Here is a 20,565-nt window from a genome sequence, read left to right on the forward strand (position 1 = left end):
CAGTAAATGGGACTGACGAAGCATAACGGTGTGATGTCTCCTTGGCTGTTATTTGCATTGTTATTATCTTTAACTTATAAGGCGCCACAAAGGGTCCGCAGCGCCGTACATTACATATACAGAAAACAGAGACCCAAGACACAACATGATACAGAAAGAACAAAAATATATACAAACACAGGTAACAAGGTAAAACACATCAAATTATTTCTGGGAGAGTTAGTGAAAGGGATGGTAGAAATCAGTGATAAGTATGCCGAAGCTAAAGAAAACAGGGATAGCAAAGCCGGCCAAGAGGTATAGGGGGTGATGGAATAGTAGAAGGAGCACACAAGGAAAGAGGGCCCTACTCCTGAGAGCTTACATCCTAAAGGAAAGGGGGAGACACAAACAGGGTGGTACTAACTGGGGGAGAGAGCCAGGACACGGGAGTTATGAGGAGGGCTGATAGACTTGAATAAAGAAATCTGTCTTAAGGGCGCGCTTGAAGCCTTTGAGAGTAGATGCTAACCTCATGGAACGTGGAAGATCGTTCCACAGCAGAGGAGCAGACCGGGCAAAGTCCTGAAGACAGGAGTGAGAAGAGGTGATCAGCAAAGTGAGGCGGTGGTCACAGGCAGAGCGGAGGAGGCGGGTAGGAATGTAGGTAGAGATGAGATTGGAGATGTAGGGAGGGGAAGTTTGCTTAAGAGCTTTAAAGGTGAGGGTGAGGAGTTTAAATTAAATTCTGTAGGGCATGGGGAGCCAATGTAGTGACTGTTGGAGGGAGACTGCAGAGACAGAGCGACGGGAGAGAAAAAATGAGGCGGGCAGCAGCATTGAGGATAGACTTAAGAGGGTCAAGGTGAGAGTGAGGTAGGCCAGAGAATGAGGTTACAGTAATCAAGGCGAGAGATTACAAGCAGTGAACGAGGGTTTTCGTAGCTTCCATGGTGAGAAAGGGGCGTATCTTGGATATATTCCGAAGGTGGAAGTAGCAGGATTTAGAGAGGGACAGAATGTGAGGCTTGAAGGAGAGGGAGGAATCAAGGATGACACCAAGGCATCGAAATTGGGGGACAGACACAAGGGTAGTGTTATTAACAGAAATAGAGGGGGGAGGTGGGAGAGTCCTGGAAGGGGGGGAAGACTATAAGCTCAGTCTTGGAAATATTGAGTTTAAGGTAACGTTGGGACATTCAAGACGAGATGGGCGAGAGACAGCAGGAGACACGAGACATAAGGGAAGGGGAGAGGTCAGGGGATAAATGATAAATTTGGGTATCATCAGCATAGAGATGGTACTGAAGGCCAAAGGAGTGGATGAGGACACCAAGGGAGGAGGTGTAGAGGAAGAAAAGCAGGGGGCCAAAAACGGAGCCTTGAGGACCGCCAACAGGTAGGTGAAAAGGGGGTGATGTAGAATCATAAGTAGAGACTGAGAAGGAGCGGTTGGTGAGGTAAGAGGAAAACCAGGAGAGGACATTGTTACATAGGCCTATAGATTTGAGAGTTTGCAAAAGGAGTGCGTGGTCAACGGTATCAAAGGCAGCAGAGAGGTCAAGAAGGATAAGGAGGGAGTAGTGTTTTTTGGATTTAGCGAGGAGAAGGTCATTAGTGACCTTAGTGAGGGCAGTTTCAGTGGAGTGGAGGGGGCAAAAAACAGATTTGAGCAGGTCAAGGAGTGAGTGAGAGGAGAGAATGGAGGTGAGACGATTGTAGACAACCCGTTCAAGGAGTTTGGAGGCAAAAGGAAGAAGCGAAATAGGGTGGTAATTAGAGAGAGAGGGGGATCAAGGGATGGTTTTATTTATATATGTACTAGCTGTAGTACCCGGCATTGCCCGGGTTTAAATCTTTAAGTTATCAATGAGCCGAATGTAACGGTCAACATTTTAAAAATAATTAGCAGCTCTTCCAACACACCCATGAGGTGCTGCCCAGTGTCATTTTTGTTTTTATATCAAATATCATCCAAATCCCTCCGGTGGAAGGACGAGAAGAACAGGCTCCGCAGATCAAAATTCTGACCAGCGTACACCAACGGGAGGTTCTTAGCGCCCCTATAACCTGGCCAGGATTCAACTGGATCACCTCTTTTTGGTTTTATCCCAAATCGATGCAGGAGTCTGAATGCATTAATAATAATATATATATATATATATACACACACACACACACGTTCCAATGTTATGTAACCCTTTATGTATTTAAATGAGAAGTATACTTAAGTGTGCTTGTCACCTGCATGCACAGAAGACAGATGTTTTGTTGGCTGGTCCAATCATCGGAAGATTTTGTCATTAAAGTTGGTTCAAAAATGGCTGCCTGCACAAGGTCTTTCATGAAGAAGGGTAACCCCAGATATGTGGTCCAATACATACTATGTTAAACACTTGCAATAAATTAAATTAATTAAATTAATTGAAAAAATATGTTGTTTAGACAAAACCAAAACATTACATTTTGGGAATGCTGCTGTGAGGGACTCTTGGCACTTTCAGCATAAATATGTCACGGAGGATAATGCAGTACGTATTTCACTAACAACATCCTGCCAATGGAGAGAAAACAGATCATTAAAATTAGTTAGGACCTGGTACATTAGTAGCTAGGGTCAAAGTTAGAAATTAGCAATTTTGAAATTAAACTTTGCAAGGGATATAAAATTTATTAGGGGTGAAGCTATGCCCATTGACAGGTAGCAGTGCCATATGTTACTATTACTAAATCATTCTCAAAAAATCATATGGTAAACATCACAAATAACCGTGGGACAGATTGTGTGTTTGGGTAATATCACTGTGCATATCTCTGTTCATTCAAAAATTACACACCATCCTGTGCTCCCACAAAAAAAAAAAAAAAAAAAAAAATAATTGTGTACCAGCCCCTGCCCCAACAAAGAGCATTAAATAAAGGCCTGTACCTATCAAAAAGCATTACATTGGGAAGCCACATTCGCATTAGTCAATGGCCGAAAAACCAGTACTATTAAAGGTCGTAGTGCAGAACTGGTCCCTGGAGAGCTGTGAATTGTATGGCCTCAATCAAATGTAGTAGAAAGGCCATACATCGAATAACATACACAAAACAAAACTCTTGAGGAACCGTTCCTCAGACAAGGTGGAAATGGCATTAATGATCCATAAGCTGTAGCAACCACATATCAGCTTTAAACACATACTAATAAAAGCAAATGTTTGGTTGCTACAGGTTACAGTACATCTTATGATTATATTCTATTTATAAAGGCACTACAAAAGGTCAGCAGCATCATACGACATTTACAGTAGTATACAATAAGCATAGAGCAACAATCCAGAACACATTATATAAAACATGAGAAACAAAATAATACAAGTACAACTACTGATTTAACAAATAACACACAGATAACTTCGTAATGCAGATTAAGTTATTTACAGGTCAGCAAGTGTGAATAATGGGAATGTCCAACATGAAGTAGGAATTGGCTCAAGAAAACAGGGCTAGGGAAGCAATCCAAGAGGTACAGAGGGTGATGGAAAAGAAGGAGAACACAAGGAAAGAGGGCCCTGCTCGTGAGAGCTTACATTCTAAGGGAAAGGGTAAGACACAAAAAGGGTATCACCAATTGGGGAAGTGGAGGGGATAGCTGAGGCAATGGAAACAGGAGGAAGGCGGATAGGTTTGAATATAGAAATTAGTTTTAAGGACATGCCTGAAGCCTTTGTGAAGCCTTGCAAGCCTGATAGGGTGTGGGAGATCCCACAGGCTGCTCCACACCTGTGGAACGAAGACCTGGAGGAGGGAATGACAAGAGGCAATCTGTGTGGTAGTGACGAGATGGTCGTTGGCAGAGCGAGGATGGAGATGTAGGGGGGGGGGGGAGGGGGAATTGGTTGAGACCTTTTTATGTTACGGTGAGGAGTTTAAATTTAATTTTGTGTTATTTGCATATTTTTTTGTAATTACAACAAGAAAACCAAAACTCAAAGCCTGATCATATTTGGAGGGTTTTCCACCTTCAGATGACTGTGTTCATCTTTCTTGGTCTCAATATGCTCTCCTGCAAATTGTTCTCAACACACTGCGTTATCTTTCTGACATTTCACCATGATTTTAAATCACGACTTTATGTCATCAAGCAGGTCTGTTCTGTTTTGCTGCCTAGGATAGAACACACAGATCCTCTCTGTACACATCTATAACAAATACAGAGAGCACAGCAGAATGGACCTGCATCCAAAAAAAAAGAAGTTTTTAGCAGATATAAATATATGGCTAAAAGGCTCAGAGGCAAAAAAAAAATAAAAAAAAAATCAGTAAATCCTGCAGAAAACCATGTATAAAACAAATGACAAAAATCTGAATGTGGAACCACCTTATGAGAACTTTATTTTACTAAAATGGCATGTATGGGAGGTGCGTGACTAAAATAACTTACAGAAAAATGCTGATAAGAAGCCTTTGTGCAGTATTTAGTGAAGTTAGTCATTTTTAGGTCACGTTACTGCTAATAAATGATCACACATGTTGTGAAATGTCAACACATCTAATAACCTATAATAACACTAAGCACTGGTTTATCATGCATTGTGCTGACTTTACAAGCATCTCACTAGAGAGTTACCTCTTCTTTAAATAGAAGCAATCAGGTTCACTCACTAAATTAAAAAGTATGACTGTAATAGCCTTGGAATTCCTGCAATCTGCTTGATGTACAAATGTTTTTTGATCTGAATCACAAGCCTCCTGGACTTGTAAAACTGGCTCTATCACTACTGTGAGCCTCCTCTGGGCGAAGATTTACAATGAAAGTATGCACTTTATAATGCTGTCACTATGTAGAAAGGTGGTAACTTCTTATATAAATGGTTACAGTGTTACAGTCACAGCAGGACCTGGCGTTTGAATTGATTTCTCCTACTTCAAAGGCCAGTGCCAATAGTAGAGATATCACCAGAGTCTCCTTTCTCAATTTATTGCTTTACTACATAGAACCTTGTGTACTTTGGGCTCTATGTAATATCATACACAACAATCTAATTTTTGGCGCAGATTCAAGCCATATGTAACATCTTTGTTATAAATGTATTTATATACACACAATTCTGCTCAAAGAAGGAGATGTAGTGATAGAAAATTTCAATTCAGGGAGTAGAAAGTCGTGCAACAGGCTGCATAGTAATGATCAAAATCACTACTATGAGCGCACCCCCTTGGCCCAAGTCCTCCTCCAGCCCCTTTTTCTTCAATATTTGCCTCGATACATAGACCCTTATGTATTTAGCAGGTTTCCTCCTTGACCCCAGGAGCATTTAATACAACACTTTCTTACGGGATATCCTTCCTCCTGGGCCATCTCCAGACCTCACAGCAAAGGAAATGTGAATTTTATCGAAAACCAGCTCAGGAGAGAGCAGCCGACCGCATAGACATAGCACTTTTCTTTTAAAATTACATCAGTGCATCAGTAAGAGGCACCTTCTAGCAGATAGATAGGTTAATATTGATATATATTTTTCTCCAAGTATTGATATTTGCAACTGTTGCTCTTCTACACAAGTCTTGGTTTCTGGTAAGAGAATAACATCAACTGAAGAATATATTCCCCAAAAAATATGATGCTACTTTAAAAAGGATTGGATTAAATACTTGTCCCCTGTATTTTGGCACTCATGAAACATCGAATATGATGTTTGTCCCTCACTAAATAAGCTCAACCAGGTCCTCCCAAGATAAAAAAAAACAACATTTTTGTCTGGAGAACAAAGAGAGAAACACCTTGGTTCTCTCCTAGCACAAAACCATGATGAGTCTTTGCATATGTCATAAGATGGTGCAAGAGGTATGTCTCCTGCCAGGCGTATATACATCTCCGGGCTACTCTACTACAGCCTTGTATGCATGAGCACGCCCTTACTGTACTCAACCGACATTAGACCCCTCCTTCCCACCTATTAAGGAGGAGCAAGTATAGATATGTGCAACTCTGTATGTGTGCATATGCGAGTAGCATGTTTTATGAGCATGCACAGCACAAAATTGCAGAAATTATGCTACGTAAACTGGCATCAGGCCCAACAAATGTATGAATTAAAGTTGTTGAAATATGTTTTGTGAGATATGGACCTATTCTGTAAATATTTCTCAAAAGTATATAACAAGGATATGGCTAGAGATCGGATGAGGGGATTATCTTCATGCTGTTTACAGATAATTTATATATCACACCCTCCATATGTTGTTATATGTATAAATAAAAGCATAGTCGTGTTTTGTTTCTGAATATTTGCTAAAATTAGGTTTTAATTTTATTGTTAAAATAGGCAGTTGTATTCATCAATGTTTTCTAAATACAGATAAATATAACACATTTACTTCCATAGTTGTAACGCAATAAGTGAATGCTATTTTAGCCAGGCAGGATCAGAGGGGTCACAAACGCCCCCAGCAGCACTATACATACCTTTGACCGTGGCCAAGAGGTCTGCTCAATGCGAAGGAGGGGACAGGGCGAGCCAGTGAAGGAGGGATGTGGCAATGCTAAATCCACCCCATACACAAACACAGGTCTAGGTGCGCCTTTGATTTTAGCCTCAAGTTTTTTTTTTCTTGGCTGTCTCAATAAGGGCCAGGATCATTGTCCTTTATTTGCTATACCACTTTTCTTTATTCCATGTACTACAAAAAACAAAAAATTGTTTTACAAAAATGTACAGCATTTCATAAGATATATGTATACCACATTCATGCAATAATCCACAATAAAGCTTGTTGTGTTGTGAAATAAACAGGCTGTCTGAGTCACAACTAGGCACCTCCTACTGTACAACAGAGAAATCCCAGGGCCGGGAGGTTACTAAAAGTCAGTGACAGCTTCCTCGTGGTCTCAAAGAATGTTGGCTTTCAACAAAAACTTGTTTTCCAAAAAAAGTGTTGATACACAGTTAAAACAACAATCTATGGCAACCAAAATATTTGGGACAATAAAAGCAAACTACAGGTTGTAAAACAAAAAAACAAATGATAAGTTAAGGGTTAATCGATCATTGTTACAAATACGATAAGGGGAAAGGACACCTTTGAAGCAAATTAATAGCATGGAAATATATAGACATGTTCTCCAGTGCCAGGGACTCCTGATGCTTATGCCTCAGCAATAGAGTGTAAAGCTTACATTATTCCCTGCCTCCCAGAGTATTGCAGCGGTTCTTATATTCATGTGACAGGTCTGCAACTTGGACTGATTATATATACATATATACACACATACATACATGTGTATATATATATATATATATGAGTCTCATTTTATTCAGGAAAAAAAAGTGTTTTACCACATAAATTGCTGGAATTTGATTAGTGGTTAAATATATTTTGCAAATATCAAACAAATTTTCTTTCCAAAATGCTGATGTAAGTAAAAGAAGATGAAAAAAAAAAAAATTCTGTATTTTTTTTTACTTCTCAAATCCTGCGCTTAAATAAAACATTGCTTAATGAGAACACTTCCATCACAAGTCAGCTTGTATGGGAACGCAAACAGTTTGCAGACTAGTGAAGAACATACTGTAAGAGCTGTACAGTAGGAGCAAATTCAGATAAAAGGTGCACATTTTCACTTGGACAAACCATGCTGTGATGAAAGAGGTGCAAATTATTATTTTATTTGCATACAGGGAAAATACAGCCTTCTTTTTCATGCGCGCAGTTTTAAATTTGCCACCCTGTAGCGCAACATGGTTTTACCAAGGTGCAAAATTGCACCCTCTATTTACTCCTAACCATAAATGAGTCTCTATATGTAGATCTAAAATGGTCTTCTAGGCTTATAAAACTGCATATAATCTATAAATCAAACATTACATTTCCAAACAGATTAGAACAGGGATTTTATTTCCCATAGGCCTCTCATCATGCCCATGCTACACACTATAAACACTGAACTCACCAGTATACTGGTTTTAAATCATGCACCAGAAGAAATTGGTTTATTGGAACCATTATGACCACTGCACAGATACCTATTGTTAGAAGTTGATCTATTAGAGAATCCATGAAAACAATAAAAAAAACAAAAAAAAACCCAGTTGTTTATCACTGACCTGCGTGAGAGCAAATGCATATACATTTTCCCCTGATTTTCTTTTCACATCAAGCTACTTCATTTCAACTTTTTGGGGAAAGGGTCTCTACCAGCTATGCAGGAAAGCACTCTGTTGTGCTGCGTCATTGCACATTGTCCTCCAGATTGTCCTTCATCAATGAGTCCACTCAAGGCTGCGAGGCAGCTTTGTGCGGACACATTAAGAATATACCATTGAATTTCATCAGTGATTAATGTAAGTGCTTATTGTAGATGGCATGATAAAACATTCACTGCTAGAGGCATAAGCACTGTGAAGATGTAAAGAGCAAGTCACTATCTGACATTAATATACATCAAAGGTTGTGTATGACTGAGCTGAATAATGTACAAGAAATAATAGAAGTGTTCATATTTAACTATATAAGTCCACCGAGCTTTTACTTCTCTGCAGCAGGGTGTCATGTTAAGAGGGAGGTGGCTCTCTAACAGAGCAGATTCAGTTTGACTGACTCATTGGCAGATTTGTTCAGCAGAAAGGCATTTGGTAAACTGGTGGATTGATAGACAGGGGAAAGACCAGCGATGTTACAGCAGTTTAAAAGGACTGCATTCTTCACTTTTTGACCTGTATTAGATGCCAGGTTCTCCCCGCCCTAAAACTGCAGGAAAAGGGTCAACTGTCTGAAGAGAGTGGTAAGATAATACTTTACAAATTAGCAGTGACACCATAAAATGTCAGGTTAATACTGAACAATGCATATTAATTTCAATGTTCATATAAAAAAACAAAACAAAATTAATCTTGGGGACTTAATTGCCATTTAAATGAAATGTCCACCCAGAGAGTTTATTTTGTAGATAAAAGCCCAAATCATTGAGTTGGTTAATATAAACTCTCTAGAAAAGCGTGTCTAACGCAGTCCCAATTTTAAGATACAGTCCCCCTATAAAGGGGAAGGAAACCCCTAACTGGATCTCAATATATATCGCAATGTGGCTGGGGGATTCTCAGCAGTAGCAGTGTATACAAGGCCAAATAAATCATATAGGATTAGGAAGCGAGAGCCAGCGATCAGCTTATATAGGGTCAGTTTGGCATAGGTTAGCCACATTGCTACAGAGGAGCCCAGATAAATACTGCAAAATGGATAGGGGTTATTAATCTCTACTTGCATTATTTCTTTCCCACATAAAAACACTGAATTACAATGGCTCTGCACACCTGTGGTGCGGGGATGACTGTAAAGTTGGCAATACGTACTGCAATTCATTTTATATAATTACAATAAATAAGTGGAAGTTCAGGTCTGACAACAAAGATCTTGGTTTCCATTTTCTCCTTATACGCAGAGGATGCTGTCCAGGGCAGAGACCAAGGATGAGTACCCTATTTTTAGAACTTTACATAAAACACCTATATCTACAAAGAATAAAGATGGATAATGAGTTTAAACCCAGGAAATAGAACAGTATAGAATAATGAGCAGACCACAAAATATTGTTAATATATACAGCAAAAGTCCAATCAAGTAGTTAGTATGAAAAATAAAACTTCCAGTATGGGGGCTGAAGTACAAAACAGGTACCTAATGTGGTACACACTGCCATGCTAATTGTTACAAGTGCCACAAGGATCTGTCATTAACAAGCAGAAGTAAGCTCCTGACCCTCTGATTAATAGGGGCAGCCTAAAAAGCTGCTCAGTGACTCGGGGGTAATATCAGAAAGCTGCTTATTATTAAAGTATCAAGAAAACAACTGTGCAAGACAATTCTGAGACACTGCCAAGAAGTTGTTGTTAATGGCAACTCCCGCTAGCTCTTCCCCCTTACAATCTACATATAAAGAATACAAACCAAGAAGGCACACAAAAGCGCATAAACAAATTATTTTGCATCTTGGGGCGATTACAACATACGCTGACTAAAGCTGGGTACACACTACAGGGTTTTTGTCCAATAATCGGCTCAACCAGCAGACATACGACCGCTCGTTTGAAAGTCGAGTCAGTGTGTGTAGTGACACGATGATCGAAAATCTGCCCAAATGGACGATTGTCGCTGCATTTGGTTGGTCGTACCGTTGAATATTTTCGTTCCAATCTCCTTTCTGTTGTGCAGTGTGTATAAGTTTCCGACCAATCCACGACAGTGAATATGAAATTACAATCATTGCTCACGACAACATGGCTGTAAAAAGTTGCTAAAGGGACGTCCACTCTTCCCTTTATCGTCTAAAACAAGGCTAGTGTGTATGCAGTCCATGGCCCGAGCGATCGGACCATAGATCGCATGTAAAATCGATCGGCATAAAAAGTTGGTGGAAAATTCTGTAGTGTGTACCCAGCTTTAGGCATTTGTCCACAATGCAGCATTTTGTCTGGATTGCTTGTTTTACACAGCTCATAAAAGACAGAATCTACTCATCCTAAAGCTGGGTACACACTACACTGTTTTCAGCCAATAATCTAGCCAATCAGACGATATACAACTGATTGGCCCGATATCACAGTAGTGTGTACCCTGGAATGATGAACGATCATTGTTCCAAACTATAGACCATTGTTTGAACGGATTGGTTGTACTGCTTAAAAAAATCTCTTTCAGTTATGAACAATGTTGGTCCAATTCTGCAGTGTGTATGCAGAATTGGACAGACATTGCTTGAAACAGCACTTACAGTCACTGGAAGTGTCCAGGGCTCTGCGGTCATCTTCCCTCTGTATCCTCCTGCAGACCCTGCGGGTGTTTCTAGCTTTCACTTTCAGAACGCAGAGGCGGCACATAGGGGAGGGTGACCTTTGTGCTGATGGTGACCTTTGTGTGTGCACGGCCAGACTTCCAGGCAGCAGCAGAGCTCCATGCAGACTGAGCGTGTTCAGAGTGCAGTGAAAGTGACAGGTGACATTAGGTCATTAGTGACATTAGGTCATGACAGATGAACAGCAGACATCTGAAGGTAATTGTTATAGTGTGTATACACATATCGGCATGCTGATTGGGTCTTTTTTTTTCTGTCGTTAGTGAATCGCTAATCGTTACCTTTTCCTGCAGTGTGTACCCAGCTTAAGGAGAGAGGTCCAGCCTCTTTGTTAAACAGTTTGTGCTAAACAATAAAACCTCTATACATTTTGAAATTATCACATGGATAATCAGCCAAAAAACATTTTTGGCCAGCCTGCCATTGGTTTGTTGCACTGAACTCCACTGCAAAGTGATACATCTGGATGGCTAATCTGATTTACATGAACACTTTTTCTAAGAGCAGACCATTAACAGTCGGTTTTCTATCTTTTGGTCTATTAAGGCTACAACATTTCAATGTGTACTGCATTTAAAATAGCAACTGATGATCCCTATATCTAGACCAAGTTGTGCTTCTGTGAGGTGTATGAAAATCTCCAGCACACATGTACTTTAACTGTAATGAAAGACAAGTCCACTATTTGTTAATGTTGAAAGTCCACCACCATTACAACAAGTATTAATTAAAAAAAAAATACAAATAAGCCAGATTGATAATAAATGGAAGCTGCTATTTATTTTCACTTTAACAAACTACAAGAAACTAAATTCATAATTAAAACAACAACATCAAGCAGGGCATCAATGGACTTTAAGTTCAACTTGCAGGACTCCAGGCCACATTTACCAGCAAATAGAGGAATCTTCAAACCATCATATATTACAATGTTTCACAGGAGAAATGTTTCCACTAAGGAATTAGCAGCATAAAGTATATTTTAAGCAAATAAAGATCTATTCACTGTGATTTACAGAAATAGATAAATTTAATGAACTTCATAGCAAGCTATGATCAAAGACTAGAATCACTTCAGTTATAGCCAGGCTGAGTGTGGTCATTACCAAATTCATTGTTCAATCAATTCTGACATGCCTCAACACGAGCAGAGTGTAAGTGTAGAATTAATCCAACAAATCAATACAGCTCCTACTTAAAACTGCATATCAGTTCAACACAATTTGAAAATTGAATTAGTGGTTACAAAGCCTTGCAGGTCTCTCCATCATGCACTGTCTAAGCACTCTGCGCCAAGAAAAAAAAAAAAAAAGGGAGGAGGTTTGGACGTAGGTTCATTCAGCTTAACGGAACCTGATATACTGTTGGTGTCACATTATTATATAAAAAAAAAAAATTAAAAAAAAAAATTAAAAAATGAAAGTAAGACGAAATACATATGTTTTAAAAACTTAATGTACAAGTCAGCTATCTATGTAAAAATGTTACATGGTTCATATAAAGTGATTAGAAAACACTTGATTGAGACACTTCCAACAATGGTGGCATCAGGTAGAGAATGCAATTCCACTTATTTCTATAGTCTGGAAGAAAGTTGAGTGTGACGTGGAGTGAGGATTGAGTAACACATTGCAATAACATATACAGGGTTGTCAACATATCCCTTTAATTATTACCACATACACATAATACAAGATATATAACAAATGAAAATCAAGTAAGATACACACAGATATCAATAATTTACAAGGAGCTTTAAAAGAGCATACCTGGCCATGAAACTGTAAGCATGTATAGGCACCCCGACATCTAATGGTATTTCAATGTCAAGTGTACATAAAGTGTGGGACAATTTTATTTAGCCTCATTTATGTCTATTTCTGGAAATCCAATAAAAACCAATTAGTAACTAACTAGGGGTTTGAAATAACTATTAAAAGTGTAAATACAGCAAAGGAATGTCAAAACAAACTACACTAATATACTCGTACTATCAAAGCTCTACAGTAGCAAGTCTTAACCCAGCACTCAATGTATTGCACATTGGATTTTCTAATGAAATAAATATCCATTATTAAATGTATTTAATTTTACAAACTGTTTATATTCAGCGAATAGCACAAGAGTGTGTTAAAATGTCTTTAGGGAAGCACGAGAGAAACATCTGGCTGCATCTGAAAACCAAAGTTGTACAAACAGCAAAATAGTCACACTGAACTCACATCGTATGCACAAAGCCAAAACGTCTGAGGTAAACATGGATTTTTGAACACACCAAGTTTTTCCAAGTTCCACTCCTTGGCTGACATCAAGAGGTGTGTAAAGAATGTGGACATATACAGTACAAGGACTAAAGTGCAGACCTACAGTGGTGTTAGAAAGTTTGTGAACCCTTAAAAATAGATAAAGAGGACCCAATAAATTAAATAACTAACAAAATATTACCTTTTTGCTAATTTATTGATCAAAATGATCGAACGCTAAATGTCTGTCTGAAAAACTATGTTAACCTGTGCTTTCATTAACTGGTGTGACCCCCCTGCGTATCAATAACTTCAATCAAACATTTAGGGTAATTAAATATCTGTCCTGCACATCGGTTTGGAGGAATTTTGTCTGATTCCTCCTTACCGAAATACTCATAGATATTGGTGTTCTTTCTTGCATGTCCTTTGTCCTGCCACAAGATTTTAACTGGAATAAGGTCTGGGCTTTGAATGGGCTATTCTAAAATGTATTCTACTTCACCCATTTTTTTTTAGGCTGACTTGTGTGTTTAGAGTCATTGTCATTGCTACCAAACCCACCTTCTGTTGAGATTCAGTTCATGTCAAGATAACATAATATTCTCTTGTAGGATTTGCTGGTACAAACCAGAATTCAGAGATCAATCACTGATGGCAAACCATCCTGGTCCCATGGTTGCAAAACAACCACAAACAATGATACTGCCACCACCGTGTTTCTTATGCTGGAATGCAGCTTGGTTTTCTCCAAACATAACATTTCTCAATTAGGCCAAAAAGTTATATTTTACACTCACTTGTCCACAGAACATTCTTCCAGTAGTCTTCTAGTTCATCCTGATGGTCTTTAGAAAACTTAACAGGCAGAAAGTAGTGGGTTCTTCCTTGCTATCTAGCCATGCACACTATTCTTGTTCAATATTTGCCTGATGGCACGCTTATAAACACTGACATTTGCCAGTGCAATAGAGGCCTGTAGATAATTTGATGTTACACTTGGGTTCTTTGTATATGCCTTGCTCTTGGAGTGATTTTTGTTGGATGACCACTCCTGGGAAGAGTAACAAAGGTGTTGACTTTTGTCCATTCGAACACTATCTGCCTGCGAGTGGATTAGTGTAGTCCAAGTCTTTAGAATCACTATGGACCTTTTTCTGTAGTTCTCACAAATATCCATTGATTGGGGCATGGCATTCGTTCACAAACCTTTGTGGTGCAGACCTTAGCAGTGAAGACTAAGGTATATGCTATTTAAATAAGGCAGTGGCACCCAAACTCACACCTGATTGTCTTCCCATTGATTGACACCCCTGAATTATCGCTTTAACTGAACTAATAATTAATTGTAGGTTCACATTATTTTTCCATCAAATTTAATGTTGGATCAATTTGATCAATAAATGAATGAAAAAGTGTAAAAAAAAAAGTGGGTGATTTTTAGAGATGCTCACCGACTCCCTTGTAGTGGTTTTGGATCTGGATTAGCTTCTTGTTTTGGTTCTGTAATTTTTAGAAAAATTGCTAAAATATGCTAAAATCACCTAATTTTGCTCTTTTTTTGTTCCTACATTATTATTAACCTCAATAACACTAATTTCAAATTATTTGCAGTCAATTTTGACCACCTCACAGGTCACAATATTATATTCATTCACTTTCGGACAAATACTGCAGCAACCTGGCTTGAAGGCTAAGCAACAGAGCAAGGACTCAAACACATGGCAGTTCCGAGCACATCTAGGACACATTGGCACACAGCAGTGGCAGAAAACAAAAGTGGTGCAAGATGGAATTGTCCTAGGGCCCTCCCACTCACCCTTATGTTGGATCTTAAAAAGGACATGCACACTTTAACAAACCAAGCACTTCAGCCACAAAAGTGTCACTCCTTGTGGCTGAAGTGCTTGGTTTGTTTGGGCTCCCACAAAACAAGTTAACAATGGGCTTAAGGCACCTAAGATAACAGTGCTGTTAATGAACTCTACTGTGGCAAGATGTTGTTGTCATCATCCTCAGCCTCATCCTTATCAGTGTGTACATCATCCTCACACATTATTAATTCATCACCGCTGGAATCCACCATTACAGTAGTCTCAGTATTTTGATGTAATTGGCGGGAAAGGCCTTCCTCCTGAACTTGAAGTTCATTTTTATGAACATCATCTTTTCCACATTTTGAGGAAGGGAATCTTGGGAAAGGTAAGTTTTTCCCTAGCAGCAGTTTAGTGAGAAACTGAAGGAGGAGAAGCCGTCCTGTCACGTAACACTTGAGCCGTCATCTTGCTCACCAGGAGCTCCTGGCATCTTTTCAGATCTGGGTCAGTTGAAAACAAAGAGAAGACATAGCTCTTAAACCGAGGATCAAGCACAGTCGCCAAAATGTAGTGATCCGATTTCAAGATTTTGATAACTCTTGGATCCTGGCGAAGCGAATAAAGTACTTGATCTACAATCCTGACATACTTAGCGTAATTGCTTTGTTTCATCTCCTCATTCATTTTCTCAAGCTACTTTTCCAAAAGTCTAATTAAGGTTATCACTTGACTCAAGTTCGCAGTTTCTGAACTCACTTCACAGGTGACTAGTTTGAATGGTTTCAGCACCTTGCACAACACGAAAAGTATTCTCCGCTGCGCTTGACTAAAATACATCCCCCCTTCTTTCCCAATGTCATGGCTTGTGGAGTAAGTGTGGATAGCTTTTCGCTGTTCCTTCATCCGCAAAAGCATATACAGGGTGGAATTCCACCTTGTCACCACCTCTTGCTTCAGTTGGTAGCAGGGCAAATGAAATTGTTGCTGCAATTTGGGTAAAAATAATTCCACACATAAGAAGTGGATTTTTTGGTCTTATGTCCATGCATGACAATGTCTTTCTTGCCATCACACGTGCCAGAACTGCTTCCATCGATGCAGAACTTACACAAACAACATCATCCTCATCAGCTACACAAATATCCCCCTCATCCTGTTTTAATTCCAAAGTGGCATCCTCAATTGGGGTATCACCAGCTACACTGGGACTGTTCAGGCAAACATCTGCAGAAATGGGCCTTCTTTATGGGTACACTATCAGAATGGTCATGATTACACATAGCACTCGTGGATGGACTCTCCTCAGGGATTCGTGTCATTTCTGAATCTGAACATACATTTTCCTCTAAAGCCTTATAAAACGTATAAGTATATGGACACCGCTTTTGGAGTCCGAATGACAAGATCTTGCTTGGTCACGACTGACCTTACAAGAAGATGCCTCAGTGACAGTTGCAGAACTCGCACTCATAGAGATAGGCGAAGGCCTCATTCTTTCTTTGCCACTGCGTGTGTAGAATGGCATGTTGGCAGTTTTATTTTTTTTTGGATGGATTACAGCTCTTTTTTTCTTGACTAAGGTAAAAAGGTGTTTTTTTTATGTTTTTGTTTCCTTGACTTAAAAACACTATGCACTTTTACATAGCTTTACCAGATGACGTAGAGGGATTACTATCATCATGACGAGTGCCAGCAGCTGCTTGGTGCTCCTGTTCTTCTGTGTACTGCTGTGAATCCATTTTGATAACGCCATACACTTTTTGGTGCTAATTCAGAAGAAAAGTCTGCCAGGCCGAGTATTTGTATTTCAGCAATGACAATTAGCAATGGAGCTCTCCTCTTTGTGTGTTACCTATATAACACAGTAGAATGTGACTGCAGAATTACACCAAGCCTGCCAGCACTAGTATTTATATTTCAGCAATGCCAATAAGCAATGGAGCTCTCATGAATGTCACTGTAGACTTTTTTGAACACCGATATCCCCTCCTCTTACTATTCTATCTATGTTGCTGCCCAACTGCTCTACAGACTGTGCTACCCCTTCTGTGTCCCTCTTTGAAATGGCGCTAGATTTCTGTGGAGGGCGGTACTTATACATTTCAAAACTCGCGAAATCCGACGACGTAACGATGACGTTTTGCCTCATTTTCGATTCCGAAAAAGCCAGAGTACTCGGATATGCTAAGTTCAGGTGCGTTCGGTTCTTGGGGAACAGAGCCTGAGCATCTCTAGTTATTTTATTTATTGGATTATGTTTCTATCTTTAAGACTTTGATAAAGATCTGAACACATTTAAGATTACATTTTTCCAGAAAATATACTATCAGACTGGTTTTTTTCCCAGTTTTATGCTCTTAAATATCGGACACTACTGTAAAAGTTACAACAATTAAAATTTTACGTTAACATTACACTTCGTTTTGTTATTCCTGTGTAAGTAGGTCCATTGTGTTTCTACAAAATATTCTAGGTCTCACCTTATAATGTCTTTCTCCGTGCAATCTTGTAGCCGGACTCAAACTAAATGGGCTTTAGAAGACACCATCATTGGATTAGTGACACTGGTATTTACGGTTTTCAGCATAGTAAAATGCAAGAATATAGAGACTAAAGGAGAGAGGCAACAATATCAACTGTACCAACAATAGAACACAAACAAGTAAGACTTCTGTGCAAAATGTTAACCAAACAAAACAACTAATTTGCATAGGATTCTAAAGATTATGTCTAAATAGTTTAAATTCAACACAATTTTTTGCCGATTGTATCCCTTTAAGTAAGCTTTAAAACTTCTTTCATATTAGAATATATTTTTATTATCAACTTCTAGACTAAACTGATTAGGTTTGGGTAGGGGGGGGGGGGTCTTCAGCAGAAATAAACGTCAATTTTAGTGATTTCTTGTCTCGGAAGAAATAGGGCTATCTTTTGGTGGTGCACTTCAATACATATCTTATTTTAAGTTCGTTACATGCATTATAAAGTATTCAGTCAGAGCAAACAAAAAGTATTCACATTCTCATAGCTAGTTTTTACCACATTATTCCAGACCCAAATTATGAATGAATTTTGTTTAGAGATATACAAGTTTTTAACACCAAAGCTTAGTGTGCAAAAAATAAATAAAAATACAGTAATATTAATAATAATGTTAAAGCAAAAAACATATACAAATGTTGTGGTACTTTCTAATAAGTTCTTCTCATTCTAAGATGCTATTATTTCCAGACCAAACCATGCACAACATCAGCCACAAAGTCATGTGCTGGATAAATAGACTGAACTGAGCAACAGTCACATCAGCTGTTTTAGCCAAGCCAAACATTTACTGAACACAACATAAACTGGAGAACTAATCAATGCTGTTTCATGTTGATTCCAGAATGTAGACTTTTTCTGGACTTTGGTGATTTCACAGAAAACCAAGCCTATAAAAAGTGACACCCACACATCAAACAATCCTGAATTTATTTACAGGAACCTGTCCTGAGGTTATTTTTATTCTCAAACATAATTCCTGTAGTAAACCATGGTAAAGGTATGGTGAGATTTACTTACATAGATCAAAATAGTGCAGAAACCCTTATCAACGTAAACAAACTTTGTTAACACGCACTAAACAAATTAAAGTGAAGTGTAGACTGGATGTCATAGATCACTGTACTTGTGTTGTGCCTTAATCAGTAAATATCTACAATAAAACTGTGACATGGACATACATTTAGTACATGTACAAATAAGATGTAGAGGATATATAGGCAGGAAAAGAATCAGGCATTTCAAAATCAGTTAACTTTGCAAGCAACCTGCATTACAAAACATTATCCAAATCATGTCAGTCTTACTGTGCTATTCTAACTTTTCACATGAACTGGGTAATCAAGCAGGAATCACATGACCAAAAAGCTACCAAGAGATGTGTGGGAATCTCAACTACTAGCAGACTTGGTGAAAGCTATATTACTGAACAGACAATAACATCTTACCTATTTATTACCTGAAGACTATTTTATGCAAAAGTTTTTCACAATTTTATGTCAAAAATATAAATGTAAAAAATGTATCAATAATCAATATATTTATAAACAAAAAGGCTTAGCTGAAATGAGTTTTTGAACATGTAATAACACAGAATACATGTATGAGGAAAACATTCAGCACACAAATAACATGGCATTTAAAGAATATGCAATAAATATGCATAAAATGAATGAAAGCATAATCATCTGCATCAGTATATTACAGTGTATGAGAACACATTATATATGATACCGTGTAGAATATTACACAGAATAGATAAATAATATTATATACAATAAAAAGGTATTTGGATTGAATGGTCACTATGTATTGTACAATGTCACAACTAAGAGCAAGCAATTAGATGCACATATGAAAAAAGTTTAATCATAATACAGTGTATGATGAGAGAATTCAAGTTTAGTATATAATTTAGCATATAAGGAAGGACATGATGAGATACTGTATTTAAGAACATTACACATGATTGCAGGACAATTATAAATAGCAGGACATTAAGGTTTGTGATTTTATAACATATAAAGTGCATGAAGGTTCAAGATTATATTACATGGTGCATTGGCACTATAATAGAAACATTTAGGAACATTATATTACGTTAGTCCCACCAAGATGTGGCTAATGTAACAGAACATTATACACTGGAGTATATAGTGCAAAAGAATGGGTACATATTTGCAAACATCAGGGCATTACACTATGTGATGACATATTATATAATACAGTGCATGAGAGTAGAATATTAAATTATGCATTAATGCATCGTGTGGTGGGTGAGCCCCAGAGAACAGGGCATGATATCATAATTTATTACAAGGTGTAGGACAAATATAACTTAGTGCTGGGGCATCACTAACTTCGTGTGATTATACAATACATGGTGTAAGTATATTACTATACCAATAAGTACACAGGACGTGCATATGTAGAATAGAGTTCATCAGGACATGAGCTAGTGCATGTAATCTACGATAACAGTGCAGGGAGACGTCACAATGAATATTAATACACAACTCCGTGTACGTGGACTCGTCATCCACGGTAACAAGCCCCCTTCACCCACTCGAACATTTCCCTGCATGCCGTGGTGAGGAGCCCCCCTCAGGCCTGTTATTTACCTGCTGTTAGTGTGGACTCAGCTTCTCCACTGACACCCAGGCGGAAGTGAGAGCCAGGCCCAGTCAACCCGCAACAACCAATCACCGACCCTCACCGGGGGACTGGCAGGTCGGAGCTGCAATAGAAAGGCGAGCACGGGAGTAGGCGGGAACTACGGCAACGCCAGATTGAGAGCATGTGAGCTGATGTCAGACTGGATGTTATGTACATATTAAATAATAGTTTATCAAGTAGATAATTTAATATTCAATGACGAGGAGCCAGTGAGAATCACACACGTCAGCATGTAGTGTACACACAGAACAGCAAATATTGTTTGTCTTTATTATTTATTTAGAAATGATTTTACCAGGAAGAAATGCATTGAGTCAACTCGTTTTCAGATGTGTCCTGGAAAGTATTGGCTTTCATACTGTTTTACCCCATTAAAGAAGACCAGGGTTTGGCACTGACACTGTCTTTTATTAGTAATAATATCGGGGATTGGTATTTAAGTGGTTTTAGCATCATCGATAATGGCTATTAT

At 38.6% G+C, this 20,565-nt stretch overlaps 1 protein-coding gene across 2 annotated transcripts in view; it reads right to left on the minus strand.

Annotated features, from left to right (window-relative positions):
• The window catches only part of OSBPL2 (oxysterol binding protein like 2), a 90,028-nt gene extending 69,882 nt beyond the window's left edge, over window positions 1-20,146 (minus strand). Inside the window, exon 1 of one of the 2 annotated variants that reach the window (XM_075176752.1) lies at window positions 20,039-20,146. The gene's annotated coding sequence lies outside the window, so the exon portion shown is untranslated. Of the gene's footprint in view, window positions 1-17,356; window positions 17,379-20,038 lie in introns of those variants that run through there. The other variant, XM_075176755.1, reaches the window with a different exon arrangement.
• Between the last annotated feature and the right edge of the window lie 419 nt (window positions 20,147-20,565).

This window comes from Mixophyes fleayi, chromosome 6 (assembly GCF_038048845.1).
Source record: "Mixophyes fleayi isolate aMixFle1 chromosome 6, aMixFle1.hap1, whole genome shotgun sequence".
Classification (NCBI taxonomy): domain Eukaryota; kingdom Metazoa; phylum Chordata; class Amphibia; order Anura; family Limnodynastidae; genus Mixophyes; species Mixophyes fleayi.